Raw genomic sequence first — 15,559 nt, 5'->3', positions numbered from 1 at the left:
TGAATGAACAAATGAATGGGAACAGGGAAAGGTTGCCAAGACCTTTGCAATTGCAACCCTCCTTCCAGAAACCAGGGAAGGAGGCCAGTACGTTGTTCCCCAGTCACTTGCTCAGAGGAATGCCTCCATCCCCACCCCCATCCCAGCAAGCGCCAGCCACCCCAGCCGCCCACACATTCTGCGAACTCAGAGAGTACCTTGGACAGCAACCAGACACTTCCTTGTGGTGGGGGGGGGGAGGCTTTCATCCCTGTGAAGCAGCCACTGAAGAGAGTTAGCTGCTTGGGCAGACCTGCATTCTCGTGTGTGATGCTTTTCCATTTTGCCGTCCACCCCAGGCCCTCCTGAGGACCAGGATGGGTCCTCGGGGCCCTATGTTCTTCTCATTTGTGCTTCTGGATGCACAACTCCCGACCCGAGTTAGGTGTGGATGGCTGGTATTTGAGAATTCCCTCTTTCCTTTCTCCTATATCCTCTTTCTCTTTCTCTGAGCAGCATGTCCCCAAATTATCAGCAATTCTCTTCCAAGAAATCCTCCAGCTAAGGAAGCCAGGTCCCAATTCCAGCTTGGGGAAATGAGGGGTGAGCAGTACTGTGTTCCCACTCATCCATTCAACAAGTATTCTTTGAAAGGCTATAAAAACATGTATATTTTGGCAAACTACTCAGGTCTCAGTTCATTCATCTGCAAAATGGAAGCAGTGACATATGGAGATCACAGTCATAGAAGAGATGGTTTTACCTCCGTGGACCCACAATGTAATGCACCACCTCCACCTTTCACCAAAACCCAGAACTGTCCTCCCTGGATCATCTGCATCTTTCTGGCTATGTCTCTTTCCTCCTATGGGCCTCAGATTGCACAAAGGGGTTTCTAGTCTCTAAGTTCTGCTCGGCCCTGGAGTTCTGAGTTCCAGGAGTCTGTGACGATGCAGGCAGGCAACACGCTCTGCTTTTTCTGTTCTCCAACCACAGAGAAGAAGCTGGAGCCTCAGATAGGACAAGGGGAGGTGCCAGAGCTCCCTGGGGTAGGGAGGAGGGTGCAGGGGAGGAGGATCTGTCCTAGCCTGGGTGTGAGAGACGAGTTAACAGCTCAATTGTTATTTCAATTACACGGATTATTTGAAAACAATGTTATGAGTTTCATCACTGACAACCCCGGGAAATGGCTGCTATGGCAACCAAGGAAAAGAATGGCCATAGCCAGCCAATCAGAAGTTCCAACCAAAACCTCAGTTTGTACAAACTCTCTCTACTCCACGGGGCGCCTCCCCTCCTCTGCTAGGGGAGGAGGCTTAGGAGGCGGAGAAAGACAGGAACAAGAGAAAGGACACTAAAGAAAGGGACAGATGAGGAAACTGAGGCCCAAGGAGAAGAAGAAGTTGGAATTCCCTGCCACACTCCTCAGGGACACGCCTGGACCACTGCACCTCCTGCTGCCCAGCACAGACCCAGCCCGCAGTGGACACTAGCAAGGCTAGCTCCAGATCCACCGTGGCTGAGGAAGGGGTGCCCGGGATGAGCCCCTACCCACTGCTTACTATCCGCTGGCAGGGAGGCCCCTGAGACCTCTGCCACCCAAGTGACAGTGGCTCGCCTCACCTCTAACTGCCAGGAAGACATCAAGATGCCAGGCACCTCCACTGGGCCAGAGAAAGAAGGGGAGCAGCATGAGGGAGGGGCAGTTCAGAGAGCCTCTAGAGCCCCAGATCTTTTTTCCTGCCACCCTCAGCAGAGCCACCCCTGTGGGGAACAGCTGTGGCCTGGCCATCTCCAAATGAGGCACCTGACAGTCTCCAGAAAAAGTGACCATGCTCTCCTACCCAGGGAGAGACCATATTGACAGAATCTGGCTGGACTTCAGCTTTGCAAATACCCAGTACTAAAAGCCCATTTCCTGCCCACCTGAGCTCCTGCCACCCACACCTGTGTCCTTGGAGGCTCCCCATCTTCCAAGTGGGCCCTCACAGAGGGGCTGCTATCTTAAGCTGCACCCTGACCCTGGAAGCAGGTGCTGTGACCATTCCCATCAACAACCAGTGAAGCCCAGGGAGCCTAGTAACCCTTGGGGGGTGGGCAGATGGAGGGGGGCAGCAGAGGGACTCAAGCCTGGGAAGTGTGGCTCGGAATCCCAGCTCATGGCTGCTGTCCTAATGCCTCCAGAAGGACGCTGCCAGGCTTCCATAGGCCCCGTGGCCAAATGACTCATAAGAGTCAATATTTATTTCCTCAGCTTCCCATATCAGGGACCCTCCACCTGCACCCCACCCCCACGCTTGTCCTGAAGCTAATGTGCTCTGGTTTCGTGGCTCTCAGGAAGAGCCTGGCAGACAGACATGCACAGGGCAGGTGGCAGGAACAGTCTGAGAAGTGGATGCTCAGAGATAAGTGGCCTTCACAGCCCTGAGCTCTGACCTCCAGGAAGACTCAGAGGGCACCTCGGGTAATGTGAAACCTGCTAAGAGCAGGGCATGGTGTAAGCACAACTTCATCCATTCCCTAGAACCACTGGCAAGGGAGCTCTTACTCTCCCATTTCACAGATTAGGAAATAGAGGCTGAGGAAGTTGAAGGAACCTGCCCAAGGCCACCCAGCCAGTCTGACTCAGTGGAGGGCTGGTGCCCACATCTGTTTACCTTTGGCTGCCACTAGCACAAGACATAGTTCCTGTCCTCTAGGGACCAGTCAAAGAGATGATTCAAGAAATAACAGCTCACGCTGTGAGTGCCGGGGAGGGCCCAGCCCAGGGAAGCACAGCATGCAGGTGGGAACCCAGCTAGGAGCAATGGCTTAGCCGGGGCAGGTGCAGGTCAGGATTTGGCAAGCGACCCTGTCAGATGATGCGATTGGGCCTTGAACGCCAAGCAGATGGTTTGAGGCTGATGGGTGAGGCCACGGGGAGCAATTGCTGGCTTTGGAGCCTCGTGCCCTCCCTCTTGAGATGGCCTTCCCCTCACACAGTGGAGCAATTTCCCAAAGCATTTTCTCTAATTTGTGATTGTTTTCCTAACCCAGAAGCAGCAAGAGTCTCCAGCTTCTCCCAGCCCACGAACCAAGCCGAGCTCAGCAGCCCAAGCTGCTGGCCCCTACCCTCGGTCCAGTCTACCTGGGGACCTCCAAGTCCCTCTGTCTCCGAAGCTTCCCTGGGTCCTGGGCAGGATACGGGGAGGGTCTAATGGGCCCAAGCCCAGGTTTTTTCCCCAGCCTGAAGCCAAATGAGCTGCTGCAGAGGCCCAAGGGTAGCTCTGGAGTCAGAGCCACCAGCTGCTCGCTGAGGGTGTTCGAGGGACAGTAAGAGCTGGACCTCAGGATGGAGGGTGGCACTAGAGTTCCCGGAGGTGCCAGGGCTATGCAAGGAGGCCGAGAGCTCTGGGAGCAGCAGGAATAGGCAGACGAGAAGACGAGGGATGAGTGGAGTGGGGACAGAAATTCCCTGCTTCATAACACAGGCTCGGGAGGGGCACCAGCCAAGCGAAGAGGGCCAGCACCCAGGAGGGCACGGGGGCTCAGTGCAGGACCTGGGGCTCATCGGGGTCAGGGGCTCAGTGATAGAATGCAGGACTCCAGGAGGCCAGAGACGGTCTCTGGGAGACAGCGGGGATCCTGCTGGGGTCTAGCTGGGAGGCTTGGGGTTCATGGGGAGATTGGGGGCTGAGGAGAGTGGAAGCTCAGAAGAGAGAGGGACTCCATAGAGGGGACGAGGCTCCAGGGGCAGGGTGGGCCGTGGAAGGGGACAGGGACCTGGGAAGTGTTGGCTCATGGGTGGTGGCACACAAGGAACAGTAAGCCCTCCACCCCGAGGGTCCTTCTGAGAACCAGGGCTCCATGGCCCAGCCCCTCCCCGACACAGGCCGGGCCCCTTCCCCTACCGGTCCCCTGGCTTAGACCTCGGGTCCTCCATCACCCCACCACCTTCCTTCAAGGCCAGGCCCTAAGGCCTCTGCTATCCACACTGCAGCCATTTACACGGAGTCACCCTGAAGATTCTGGTACCCACCACAGCCCAAACACAGCACCGAGTAAGTACTTCAGACCACGCTCTCCACACACAGAGCCAACCTCCACCTCTCCAGCTGCAACCTCCCCTCTGCTCCTCAGCCACATGATCAAGACACTTCGCTGGGCCCCTACTGGGCCTCCCCTAGCCAACATCACTCGGTAAGGATGCAGGGCAAGACAGATACAACCTTGGCCTCTAAGGGACAGCCTGTGTTGATGAGTGTGTCGGGCACACTTACAGAATTCAGGGGCAAAACGTGATGACAGTGGCTAAGGAATCCGGTCAGGACCACAGCTAATTCCTAGGCCACACAGGACACACTTCATAGCTTGAGAACATAAAGTTCCTCTCAGATTTCTCTTGTCTAGGTAAAATATTTCTGTCCTGTTTGGTATGTGTGGAGGGAATGGGGTGCTGGGGATTGAACCCAGGACCTTCCTACTGAATTACATCCCCAGCCACTTTAAAATTTTAAATTTAGAGGCAGGGCCTCACTAAGTCACCAAGTTGCCTACGCTGGCCTCAAATTTGAGGTCCTCCTGCCTCCCCGAGGGCTGGAATTACAGGCAGGTGGCCGCATGCTTGGCTACCATCAGCTTTTCTAATCACTATCTTTACAATCAGGCATCTTCAAATGCTTGCCACAAGATTTCTCCTCAGCCTGGCACACAGTAGGCTCGCAGGAAGTGTATCTCGGGTGAGCAGATCAGATGGTAGATGTCCGAAAGAGGAGGATGAATATGCGGGAGTGGGGGGAGGTGAGAAGAGAGGCGGGGTACATTGTAGGTGGGTGACAGGTGGGAAGATGAATGGATAGGTGGGTGATGGGATGGATGCACGGGGGAGGTGGTGGAGGGGACTGTGGGCAGACGGGTGTTTAAATGGAGGTGGGTGGGCAGGAGGGTGACAGGTTGGAAAGATAGATGGATGACTGGCTGGCAGATAGAGAAGCAGGAGGGTTGAATAACATCAGCTGGCTTCTAAGTTTCTCCCCATGTCTCCCAATACGGATTCCCCTAAGTTGGCGAATGGACCCCAGCTCTCCGAGACACCCAGGCTGGAGACCTTGTTACATTTTGTTCCACCCTCTGCGACATCTCCCACAACCAAGCATCTCTCCAAGCCCTACTGATTCTGTCTCCTTGGTGCTTTTCCCTCTGGCCCCCGTTCTGCAGAACCTCAGTGAGCCACCCCGTCTGTGCTGGGTGATCCCGGATTCCCCCCGTGCCACCCTTCCGTTCTCTTCCCTTCAAGTCCCTCCTAAAGCCCTGCCAGCAGCATGCTCTTCCAACAAACCTCAAGGTTAAGTGAGGATGAGGAAACTGAGGCAGGGAGTTGGGTGGCCTATTTAAGACTTCTTGGTTCGAGGGGGTGGAGTTGGGATGAAGCCTGGCAGCCTTCTGGACCCTCAAAGCATCTTGGGAGTGGGGTGAACAGAGAAGATGCTCACCTGTCCCCGCCTCCTGCTAAGCTGCACCCCTCCCTCTGCCAGCCTGTGCCCTTCCCAAGCCCAGTCGGAGTCCCTGGGAATGAGGAAATGGAAATAGACTCAAGTGGGGCAAAGACTGAGCACTCTGAGCCCCTGTGGGCCCCTGGGCAAACTGTCACCTCTCCCTGGGCCTCAGTTCCCCATCTACAAAATGAACAAGGACAATCAACCCCTGAGGCCTTTTCGGCTCCAAACTGCACCCACCTAAACACAGCTACCTGATCACAGAAGACGTAAGCCTGGGAGCTTCTTGGCCTTGGAGCCTGACTGCATCTCTCTGTCTTCCTGAATACACAGTTCCAGCCTCTGGCCCCCCGTGGGCCTCACCATGAAGCTACCATCCTATGTCTGGCCACTTGAATCTGCCCAGCTCGTCACCTGTCCATCATTTTGTCTGCCTGCTGACCTGGAGCCACCTGCCTCTGCTACCCGTCCATCAGCCTTCCTCAGCCCATCCACCTCATGTCCCCATCTGCCTGGTGTCTGTCACCCTGTCTATCACAACACACCGTCCACCTCCCCACCCTGAGCCCCCCATTTTGCAAGTGTTGCTGTGACAACAAAGATGGGCAGGGCCTTCTGGCTTCATCTGGAGTGGGCCACTGTCTCAACACCAGAACCTGCCCCAGGAGCCAAACGGTCCTCCGGAGCCAAAAGGTCCTCCACTACCCAGCATCCTTTGCCTTCCCCCAGCCCCCCAGCCCCCTCCTCACTGGGCACGAGGGCTTCTACTTGAGGAATCCGGTCAGGACCACATGTCTTCTGCCAAAAATGTCCAACTGGTCCCTGAGGAAATCACTGGACAAGAGCGCAAATACATGCGTACAAGAATGTTCATCACAGAATTGTTTGTAAGAGCAAAGGATTGGAAACAACCCAAACGTCCGACGGTGGGGGCTGGCTAAATGAATTATGGACCAGCCACACAATAGCAAACCATGCAGCTCTTAAAAAATGATGATGTAGATGTATATTTATCGAAATGGCGAGACATTCACAATATATTATGGAGTGGAAAAAGCAGGTTACAGAGGCAGATGAATAAAGCAAGATGCCATTCCGATTTTTTAAAAATCTATCTGTGTCAACAAGAGTAGGCATCAAAGTGGTAGCCAAGAGGTGGGGGCATGTGGCTAATTAAAAATGCTTTCATACGTGAAAACATGCACACGTATGCACACACGTATAAATTTGCACATGTACACGCATATGTAGTCACTCAGTAATGAATACTTGCTGGCAGCCCAGCCCTGCTCTCAGGCCTTTGTCTAGATCCCCCGGCCTCCACTCTTCTCCGCACCCTGCTAGCCATTTCTTAGACCAGGACACAGAGGCCCCTGCAGCTAGTCAGTGGAGGAGCCAGGGCTGAGATAGCTCTGTCCGACTCCACAGCCTGTGCTCTTAATCAGCAGGTTGTCATGTTTTTTGTTTTGTTTATCTGTAACTTGGCTATTTTTAAAAAATAACATCTATTTACTTGGGTGACAAAGAAATGACAGAATTTAACGAGACACAGGAAGAAAGAGACTGGCGAGCTACACTCAGGGCAGCTCGTCCTGGGCCTCAGGGCTCCTAAGAGTGTCTCCCCAGGGCCCCTCCCGCCTCCTCTATCAGCCCTGCACGCATTAGGTGGCCGAGCCGGCAGGGAGGGGCTGAGCAGGCAGGCATCTGGCTCAGCGGGGAGTGGGTGTTGCTGGCTCTGTGCCTTGTGCCGGGCTTGACCCTGGGGAGGCAGGGAGGAAAATCTATTCCTGCCTCCTCGACTTCAGCCAGGCCTGGCTCCATGCTACCTCTGCACTGACAGATCTGGGGCTGTGGAAGTGGGGGGGGGGGGGGGCGGGCTGCCCTGTGCGGTGCAGGGCGTTTCCCAGCAGCCCTGGCCTCTACCCACTAGGTGCCAGCAGCTGCCTTCTATCCAGTTGTGACAACCAAAAATGTTTCCAGACGTGGCCAAGGGTCCCACGGGATGTGAAGCTGCCCCAGCTGAGAAACACTGATCTGCTATGCTGTGGGTGATACCAGGCAGCCAGTGGAAAGAATCTGGAGGGTCAAGGCAGACACAGGGGTACCAGCCCTGAGGTCCAAGTGCCCCTCGAGTTCCTTTCCCTCCACAGACTTATACTGAATGGTGAGCGAGCGTCTCCACCTTCCTACCTTTGGAGATTACCTCCAGCCCAGCACGCTCAGGGTGGCCCCAGACTGTTTTGTACAACTGCCCATTGGGCAGCTCTGTTCACCAGTCCCACTAGCACGCAGGCCCCCCGTCCCCCTCTGGCCTCTCGTCTCCTCTCACATTCCCCACCTCCACAGCCCAGGAGCCTCCCATGTCAGGAACAGGTCTGTTCCTGTCCTCTGCACCCTGCAGTCCCCCAGCCCTCTTGGTCCTGCACCATCCTCCATCCCCCGCTCTGTCCTCCAACCCCTCCTCCACCCAGCTCCTGGCAAGGCTTCTGAAGGCAAAGGCCACTCTGCTCCCCCGCTGCTGAAGCCCTTGAGGGCTCCCTGCTGCTCAAGTATTTGGTCCAAGCTCCACTTTGGGTTGCAGAACTACCTGGCTTCATTTCCTCTGATCATCCCGCTCCCTTGCCTAACCGTTGTCCGCCACTGCAGCCAACCCCGCTTCTGTTCTCCAGCGCTCTCCCGGCACCCTCATCCCTGGGTCAGGAGTCTGCTTCTCTACTCCCAAACCCCCTCCTCATACCTTAGACAACTGCCGCTTAGCTTGCTCTTCTCTGCTAAACATCTCTCTTCCTGGAAGCCCCAGCCCCATCAGCTCTCATCCTGGGCATGAGAACTGTTAATTATCTCCCGCCCCGACCACCTGGCTTGCTCTCCACAGCACCTCGGTCACTTAGCACCACACTTAGCACACTGTAGACCCTTCACGCACACAGGCAACACACGTTTTAAAGCACATAAAGGATGGATGCCAGGCCAGACAGACAGGCAGAGGGGTGCTATCTGGGTTTGAGTCACAAATCTTCTGGAGATCTTGGACAGGGACAGGACATTTGGGTAGGAGGGCAGATGTCACCCCCTGCGGGAGTGTCAGGTGGGAGGCACAGTAGGAGATAAAGGAGGACGCAGACGGATTACAAGGACCTTGAATGTCACTGTGCAGAGCCTGGACTTAATTCAGTAGGCGATGGGGAGCCATGGAAGGGCTTTAATCAAGCAAGTGACATGATCCCACCTGCGTTAGAGAAAGATCACTCTAGCTGCGGCAGAGTATGGTGGAAGGGGTGGAGGTCAGGAGGCCCCAGGGGAGGAAGCTGCCACTTCTGTTTAGGCAGAAGCCAGTGAGGTCTGAGGGTCAGCAGGGATTGTTAAATGGGGCTGGAAGACCAGAAGAAACGCATCTGTGAGAGCCTAGACCATGTCTCTTTGCCCATGGTCATATGACTGGGTGCTTTCCACTTCCTTTGAGGCAAAGGTCATTATCCAGAGGACCCTGAGGTCAGGGGCAGATCCTGGCCCTCCTGACTCCACTGCCTAGGCAGCCAAGCTCAGGTGCAAAACTAAACAGGGAGAAACCACTGTCGTCAGCCCCAGAACCAAGAGGAGTTACGAACCAAGGGACATGAACAGTAGTACTGCTGTATTTATGGAACATCCTATGTGCTTGGCTTTGGGCTTTGGGTTTGGTGCCAAATACCACACACAGGGGACCTGTAATCCTCACAGCAACCCAGGGAGGTCGGTATGACTTTCTCCCCCATTTCCCGGAGGAAGGAACTGAGGCTCAGAGTGGTGAAGTAACTTGGCCACAGTCACACAGGGCTGCTCTGACCCGATCTGTGCTCTTAATCAGCTACTTGATATTCTAGAGGAGCGACTGGGAGCTAGTGGATGACTGAAGGTGCACGGGACTGATGAGAAAGCAGGCAGATCCCAGCTGCATCACAAGGAGACGGAGGAGGGGCTTGCAGACGGGGACAGACGGGGACAGACAGGGTCTGCGGGAGGGGGGACTCCCCCAGCTTCCTGCACCTCCTGCACTCAGGCCCAGCCTTGCAGAATCAGAAAGATGCACGGCCACCGTGAGAGAACGGGGCTAAGGGCGAGCGGTGTGGACACCCCTCACCCCTTGTTGGGCTACCTGAGTGGTAATTAAAGCATGTCCCCCAGGAGGCAAGCAGCTCCAGAGGCCCTCAGGTGGTGAGTACATGACTTTTGCAAATTAGAACTAGGTGCCCCTTCCTCTGGGCAGTCATAATCTGCTTCAAGAGCACCTGACTTGTTGAGTGGAGCTTAAAATAGATGGCAGTCCTTACTCTCCTTCTGTTCTGAGTACTCTCAAAACAGTCAACAACCTGCCCAACTATACATGACAGTCATGTCTCTAGCCTCCCTGTACCGCACTCCTGAACCCCCGTAACCACTCTGCATCATCTTCCATGACAAAATGTCCCCTACTTCACTTGCCAGATACGTAGGTAAAATATTGCATTCTACGGATTTACCTTTCATAGCAATTCTTGCTTCCTCCACATGAGAAAAGATAGTCTTATTATGTCCATTGCTCTAATGGAAAAATTGAGGTCTGACTTGTCCTAATGGTAGAGAAAAAAAAAAATCTAAGCTTCCTCTAGAGAGATCAGAATCAAAACCCAAGGCTCTAGGAAATGGAGACCTCTGGCCAAGAGTTCGGTCCATCTTGAGGGTGCTCTAAGGCAGGCCCACCCTTCTGGGGACATGGGCTTCTCTCCCTGGGCAAGGACTGGGACTGGTCCTCCTCTCAGCCCATGAGCAATGGATTCTTTGCCTTGTCCCCAGCCCCTCCCTGGCTCAGCACTGGGGATGGACAGGGGACCCTGCAGCCCAGGCTCCTCACCCAGGTCCCCCTTGAGGCCTTCTCCTCCCACAGCTGCCGCTCCATCCACAGCTCCCATTCTCCCAGGCCATGAGGCCAAGCAGCTGCTGCCTAAGTTATATAAACAGGGATCATTCTCTCTCCCTTTCAGAATACCTGAGCCTGCATTTCCAAGCGGAGCTTCCTGATGGAAGAAAAAGCAGGGAAAAACCAGGGAGGAGAGGAAATTTAATTGGCTGACTCCTCTTGCCCATGTGGTAAATAAACTGACTGCTCCAAACTTTGCTAACTTGGGAAGGGCCAGTCCTCTTGGGGCCCCTTTCCCAGCTTCCACCTGGCCTCTTCCCTGGGGACTTCAGTCTGCTCCTGAGGAGCCCAGAGAGCCAGAGCCTGGGGAAGGGGCACAGGAAGGTGGCCGTTAGGTACAATGATCACAAATCACACCAGAAACAACACACACACACACACACACTTTGCAGAAGGGCTATAACTTGCTTGGTTGCAATATGCATACTTTTAAGGGATATGTTTTGTCTTCTATGTCTGTTATTTAGGTTTCTGTCAGAGTCATTAACTGCTGTCCCCTGAGAGCCCTGGAGTCCTAACTTAAACACCTCCTGCAGCATTTGCACAGGTGTTTTGTTCTGCCTGCAGTCTGAAGACAGGAAGCTGCTCCCCACTCCCCCTAGCCAAGGGTACAAGGAGAGTTGGCGAGGTCAGGAAGCCAGGCAGCCTGGCTTCCCATTCTGGGTAGAGCTTGCAGTGTGGCCTTGGTCTCTGTTTCCAATGCTTTCCAATCAGAAAGACAGCAGCTCAGGTGGCTCCCATGGTGCCATCAGGAACAAGGAAAACGGTTCTTATCTCCAGAACCAGCATTCAGGGCCACCCAGGAGGGTCAGGTGCCCTTAGCTGAGGCAGAACCTGTTGGTTTGCCAAAGCACCTGCCATTGAGTCTCTGGGGAGGGTTCCCAGGGTGCGCTGTGCACCCCAGGAAGTAGTGCTTCTTCATGGACAGTGGCTGTCCTTCCCTGGAAGACTGGAAGAGGAGTGTCCCAGGCCCTGAGAAAAGCTGAGGAATGGGATGGAGTAGCGTGGGCAAGTGGCTGCGGTCAGGGGTGAAGGAGCAGGTGATTGCATGAGAGAAACTGAGGCAGGCGAGATGGAAGATACATGGGGAAATGGTAAGTGATGAATGGACAATGGCCAAAAGACGTCATTATGGTACAGAGGCCAAATTCCAAAAGGAACCGCATAAGAGCAGTAATTTAAAGGGGACAGAGTGGGCCCTGATGAGCATTTACGGGGTAGGAATTAGGGACAGAGGGCAGTGATGGTTGGGGAGGAGCTTTTAGGTTCCGGGGAAGCGGTGCTGGGCATTGGGGGAGGAAGAGGTTGAGGTCCAGCACCCTGGTCCTGGTACCAGCACACAGCTGGAGCAGCCCAAACCCTCAGATGAAATGCTGTCCGGTGCTGAGCACCCTGGCCAGCTCCAGGGGCTCGGAAAGTGCTTGAATCAGCCTCACATAAACCGAACTAGTGGGTGCAAGCTGTGGCGACCCCCGGCCAGGGCGACAGAAGGCGCGAGGGCTCCCAGAGAGTCTGTGGGAAGCCTGCGGAGGCTTCAGGAGACAGCTTCACTGCCCACCGCCAGAGGGTGCTCCTGCGGCTCGGGGACACCCGGGGGACTCCCGCCAGCTCCTCTGGCTACAGCCCCACCTGGTGGTCTCTGAATGCGTTAAGTCCCGAAGGGGACCTGCAGTGCCCAGAAGAGTGGGGAGGTCAAGTCCAGAGCAGCAACAAGCGAGTTGGGTCTGAACTGCCTACCGAGGGTCGCCGGGCACCCAGTGCACCGCACAGCCCACACCGCCCCCAGGCTCAGTCCCGAGGGTGCTCCCTTTAGACGTGAGGCTTTGGGCCTCAACCTTCTTCCGTGGAGAGAATCGTGCCTAGGCAGTCGGGTTCTAAGGAGAAGGGCTGCGCTGGCCCTCACTGGACGCCTGTCCACCCGACGGTCGGAGGGCGTAGGGTCGCGCCAGTGGGGCTGCAGGGGTCCCCGTGGCCAGCTCCCTGCACCCTGAGGTGGCCGCAGCCGTGCGTGTCGCGGCGGTTGGAGTCAGACCGTGGGAGCCCCCGGACGCGGCACGACCTCGAGCGTACACACACACACACACACACACACACACACACACACACACACACAGACACATATGCACACACACGCACACCCGCGCACACGCTCGCGCTGTGCGGTATTTCCCGGCCCTGGACCCCGCCTCTGGGAGGGGCTGGGAGCCGAACCCCGGTAGCGCGGGGTGGGGTGGGGGCTGGGAACGCCTGGGTCCCGGCCCCCGCGTGCAGGCGTGCGCCAGCTCCCCAGCCCCTCTGGGCGCGCGGGCTCAGCCCCGGCGCCGCCACCCCTCCGCCTGCGGGGTCCCGGAGGCTGCGCGCCCCGAGCTGGGCGAGGGTGGGGGCGGGCGGGGCCGGGGCTCCGGGCCGAGAAGCCGCTCGGCTCCGGCTCCGCGCCGGGGAAAGTTTGGACGTGGGAAACTCCCTCCCCGCCCGGCCCGCCGAGGGGAGGGGGCGCGGGGCTCCCCCTGCGGCGGCCGCCTGGCCCCCCGCGCCGCCGCCGGCCGCTCCCGAGCGGGGCTCCCCCGGGCCGGGCAGCCTCCCCCGGCGGGCGATCCGGCCGCCCCTTCCGCGGCACCCCGCGTTCTTACCTCGGGGAGCGGCCCGGGGCTCCCGGTGCTGCCGCCTCGGGACGCTGCGTGGGGCGGGAGCCCCGGCGCGGGCGGGCGAGTCCGGAGCCCCGCGGCCGCCCGGAGGAGCCGGAGGGAGAGCGGGCGCGAGAGGGGGAGCCGCGGCGGCGTGTGCGCGCGTGTGTGTCTGAGCAGGAGAGCGAGGGAGTGAGCGAGCGGGAGCGAGGGAGTGTGCGTGTCTGACTAGGGGGGAAGTGTGCAAGGGACGGATCCCTTCCTTCCTCCCGCAGCCTCTGGTGGAGACTCAGAGAATGCAGCGCCCGCCGGGCAGGAGCGCCGCGCCTCGCCAAACCGCAGGCGGCCGCCGGCGCGCACCCCGCAGCCCCGAGCCCCGGCCCCCCAGCCCGCGATCGGGCCCCTCCCTCCGGGAGGAACTGGCCCCTCTGCCTCCCGCTGCCCAGTCCCAGGAACTCCCCCCACCCCCCAACCCTGGCAATGCCCCTCCCTCCTCTGGCCCCAGATCCGCGCGAAGGGAGCGCCCCCAGGAGGGGGACCGTCACCCTCCCAGCCTGGCAGCTCAGCTCCTCTGTCCCCAGTTTGAGACCAGACCTATTCCTCACAAGACTTTATTGCGTTAGGGCTTTCCCATGTCCCCCACCACTACAGGAGTCTGGCTTCAAAAGAGTGGGGATGCGGGCAAAGGTGGGGGCAGGCTGCTTAAGTGGCCACCTCTGGCTGGCTGCCCAGAAAGGCCCCTTGCACAGGCCGGGTGACTTCAGAAACAATCTGTACAATGAGGTGGACAGAGACAGGTGCCTGGGCCGCTGTCTCCAGGCGGATAGGAGGTCAGGTGTGCTGGGAAGAGAACCTATGGGTTTTCCTCTCCAGGAGGGGCATTCTCTGCCACCACCAAAGTAAGCAGGCCAGAGGTGACAAAACAGCCCCATCCTAAACCCAGTGCCACCAGCGTCAAGAGCCCTCCAATAAAACCCTCCCGCTACCCAGAAACACCTTGCAGGCCGGATTTCCCATTGAGGCGAGCCCTTAACCCCACTTCAGTCACTGGTATGACGCTGCTGTGGGGGATTAGAACTCTTGCCTTGGGTTTGGGGCCCCCTAGGGGTCCTTCCTCTCCTGTGGCTGCCAGATAGGTGGGTAAAGTACAGCAGGACACAGGACAGCAACGTGCTCTGTCCTTGTCATGTTGCCACTGACCAGACACAGCACAATATGCAGCCAGCTGCCGTGCCTCGTGGAAAGAGGTGGCAGGACCCCCAGGGACCCTCCCCCCAGCCTGCGCCCCACCTTGCCCCCTTCCTTGATTGCCATCTCCACCCCACGCTCTGCCGCTTCTCCTCTCATTCTCCCTGGAGAGTGGAATCACCTCTCCCTCCCGCTGGGTGCTCCTCCAGCCCCTCCTGCTAAACTCTTTTATTTATTTTGAGATTTATTCTCATCGTGCCTGCCCGTTCCCTTCCCCAAGTCCTTCTCCCAGTTTATTCCCTTCATTGATCTCTCTCAGCCATGCCTTTGTACCCCCCACCCCCAGATCTCTCTCCTTCCCTCTCCTCTCTATTCTTAGCCTCCCCTCTTTCATGCTTTTAGAGCCCGACGGCCAGGCCTGCCAGATGCATCGTTTCCCTCTCTCCCTCCCCACCTCTGTCACTTTTGCAATTTCTACAGCTCCACTTTTTCTCCTCCTTTCCCTCCAGGCCCTGGGATGCGCTATCATTTCCGGAGGAGTCAGACCTACTTAACTGTCCACAGGTTGTGGAATGCCTGGGACACTCTTGGTCTTATAGCTGCATGCATACAGTAGGTGCTCAATAAACAGGCATCCTTTGAGTCGGATCGCTCTTCTCCCCAGAATTCTTTATGAGAATCCCCAGTTGCTCCACCTGTCTTTCTCAGGCTCATTTCCACTACTGTGTCTGATCATTTCTTCCCTCAGCAAACCTGGCACTGTGCCAGGTACCACTCTGAGAACATATCGCGTGTTGTATGCACTTTGCTTTGAAATCCTTGCAAAAATCAGATACAAGCTGGGCGTGGTGATGCATTCCTGTAACCCCAGCACTCAGAAGGCTGAAGCAGGAGGATTGTTGCAAGTTCAAGACCAGCCTGGCCTACGAAGTGTGCCCAAGGCCAGCCTGAACTGCATAGTGAAACCCTGTCTCAAAAGGACAAAATAAAAAAAATTATAAATTCAGATACAAATAAAGGGTCTAATTTGCAGTCAAGGGAAGTGGGGCACAAAGTGTTGAAATATCAAGAACTCACAGTTGGCAAGTGGTGAGATCAGGTAGAGGCAGCCTGCCTGGGTCTCCCACTGCACTTGGGTCTGGGAGAGGGCAAGCTGGTGCTCCTGGGCCAGTGTATCGGGTGCGGCAAGAGGCAGCGCGGTGTGCTGCAGGGGGCAGAGCTGGGCTCTGGGAACAGCTCTGTCCCAGGCAGACTGTGACACATTCGCCAAATCACTTTCCTTAGCATTGAGATGCAGACAAAATGAGATCATTATAACAATAGTTAGCATTTGGCAAGCCTGTGTCTGTCAAGAGCAG

General features: G+C 56.7%; 1 protein-coding gene across 1 annotated transcript in view; it reads right to left on the bottom strand.

Annotated features, from left to right (window-relative positions):
• Cdh22 (cadherin 22) overlaps positions 1–13,368 on the bottom strand; it is a 112,437-nt gene extending 99,069 nt beyond the window's left edge. The window contains exon 1 of the mRNA XM_063248253.1: positions 13,020–13,368. The gene's annotated coding sequence lies outside the window, so the exon portion shown is untranslated. The remainder of the gene's footprint in view (positions 1–13,019) is intronic.
• Positions 13,369–15,559: the final 2,191 nt, after the last annotated feature.

This window comes from Cavia porcellus, unplaced genomic scaffold, assembly GCF_034190915.1.
Source record: "Cavia porcellus strain 051 isolate PalLab524CR breed Dunkin Hartley unplaced genomic scaffold, mCavPor4.1 scaffold_5, whole genome shotgun sequence".
Classification (NCBI taxonomy): Eukaryota; Metazoa; Chordata; class Mammalia; order Rodentia; family Caviidae; genus Cavia; species Cavia porcellus.
Note: the sequence above shows the minus strand (reverse complement) of the source record. Positions and strands in the feature narration are given on the sequence as shown.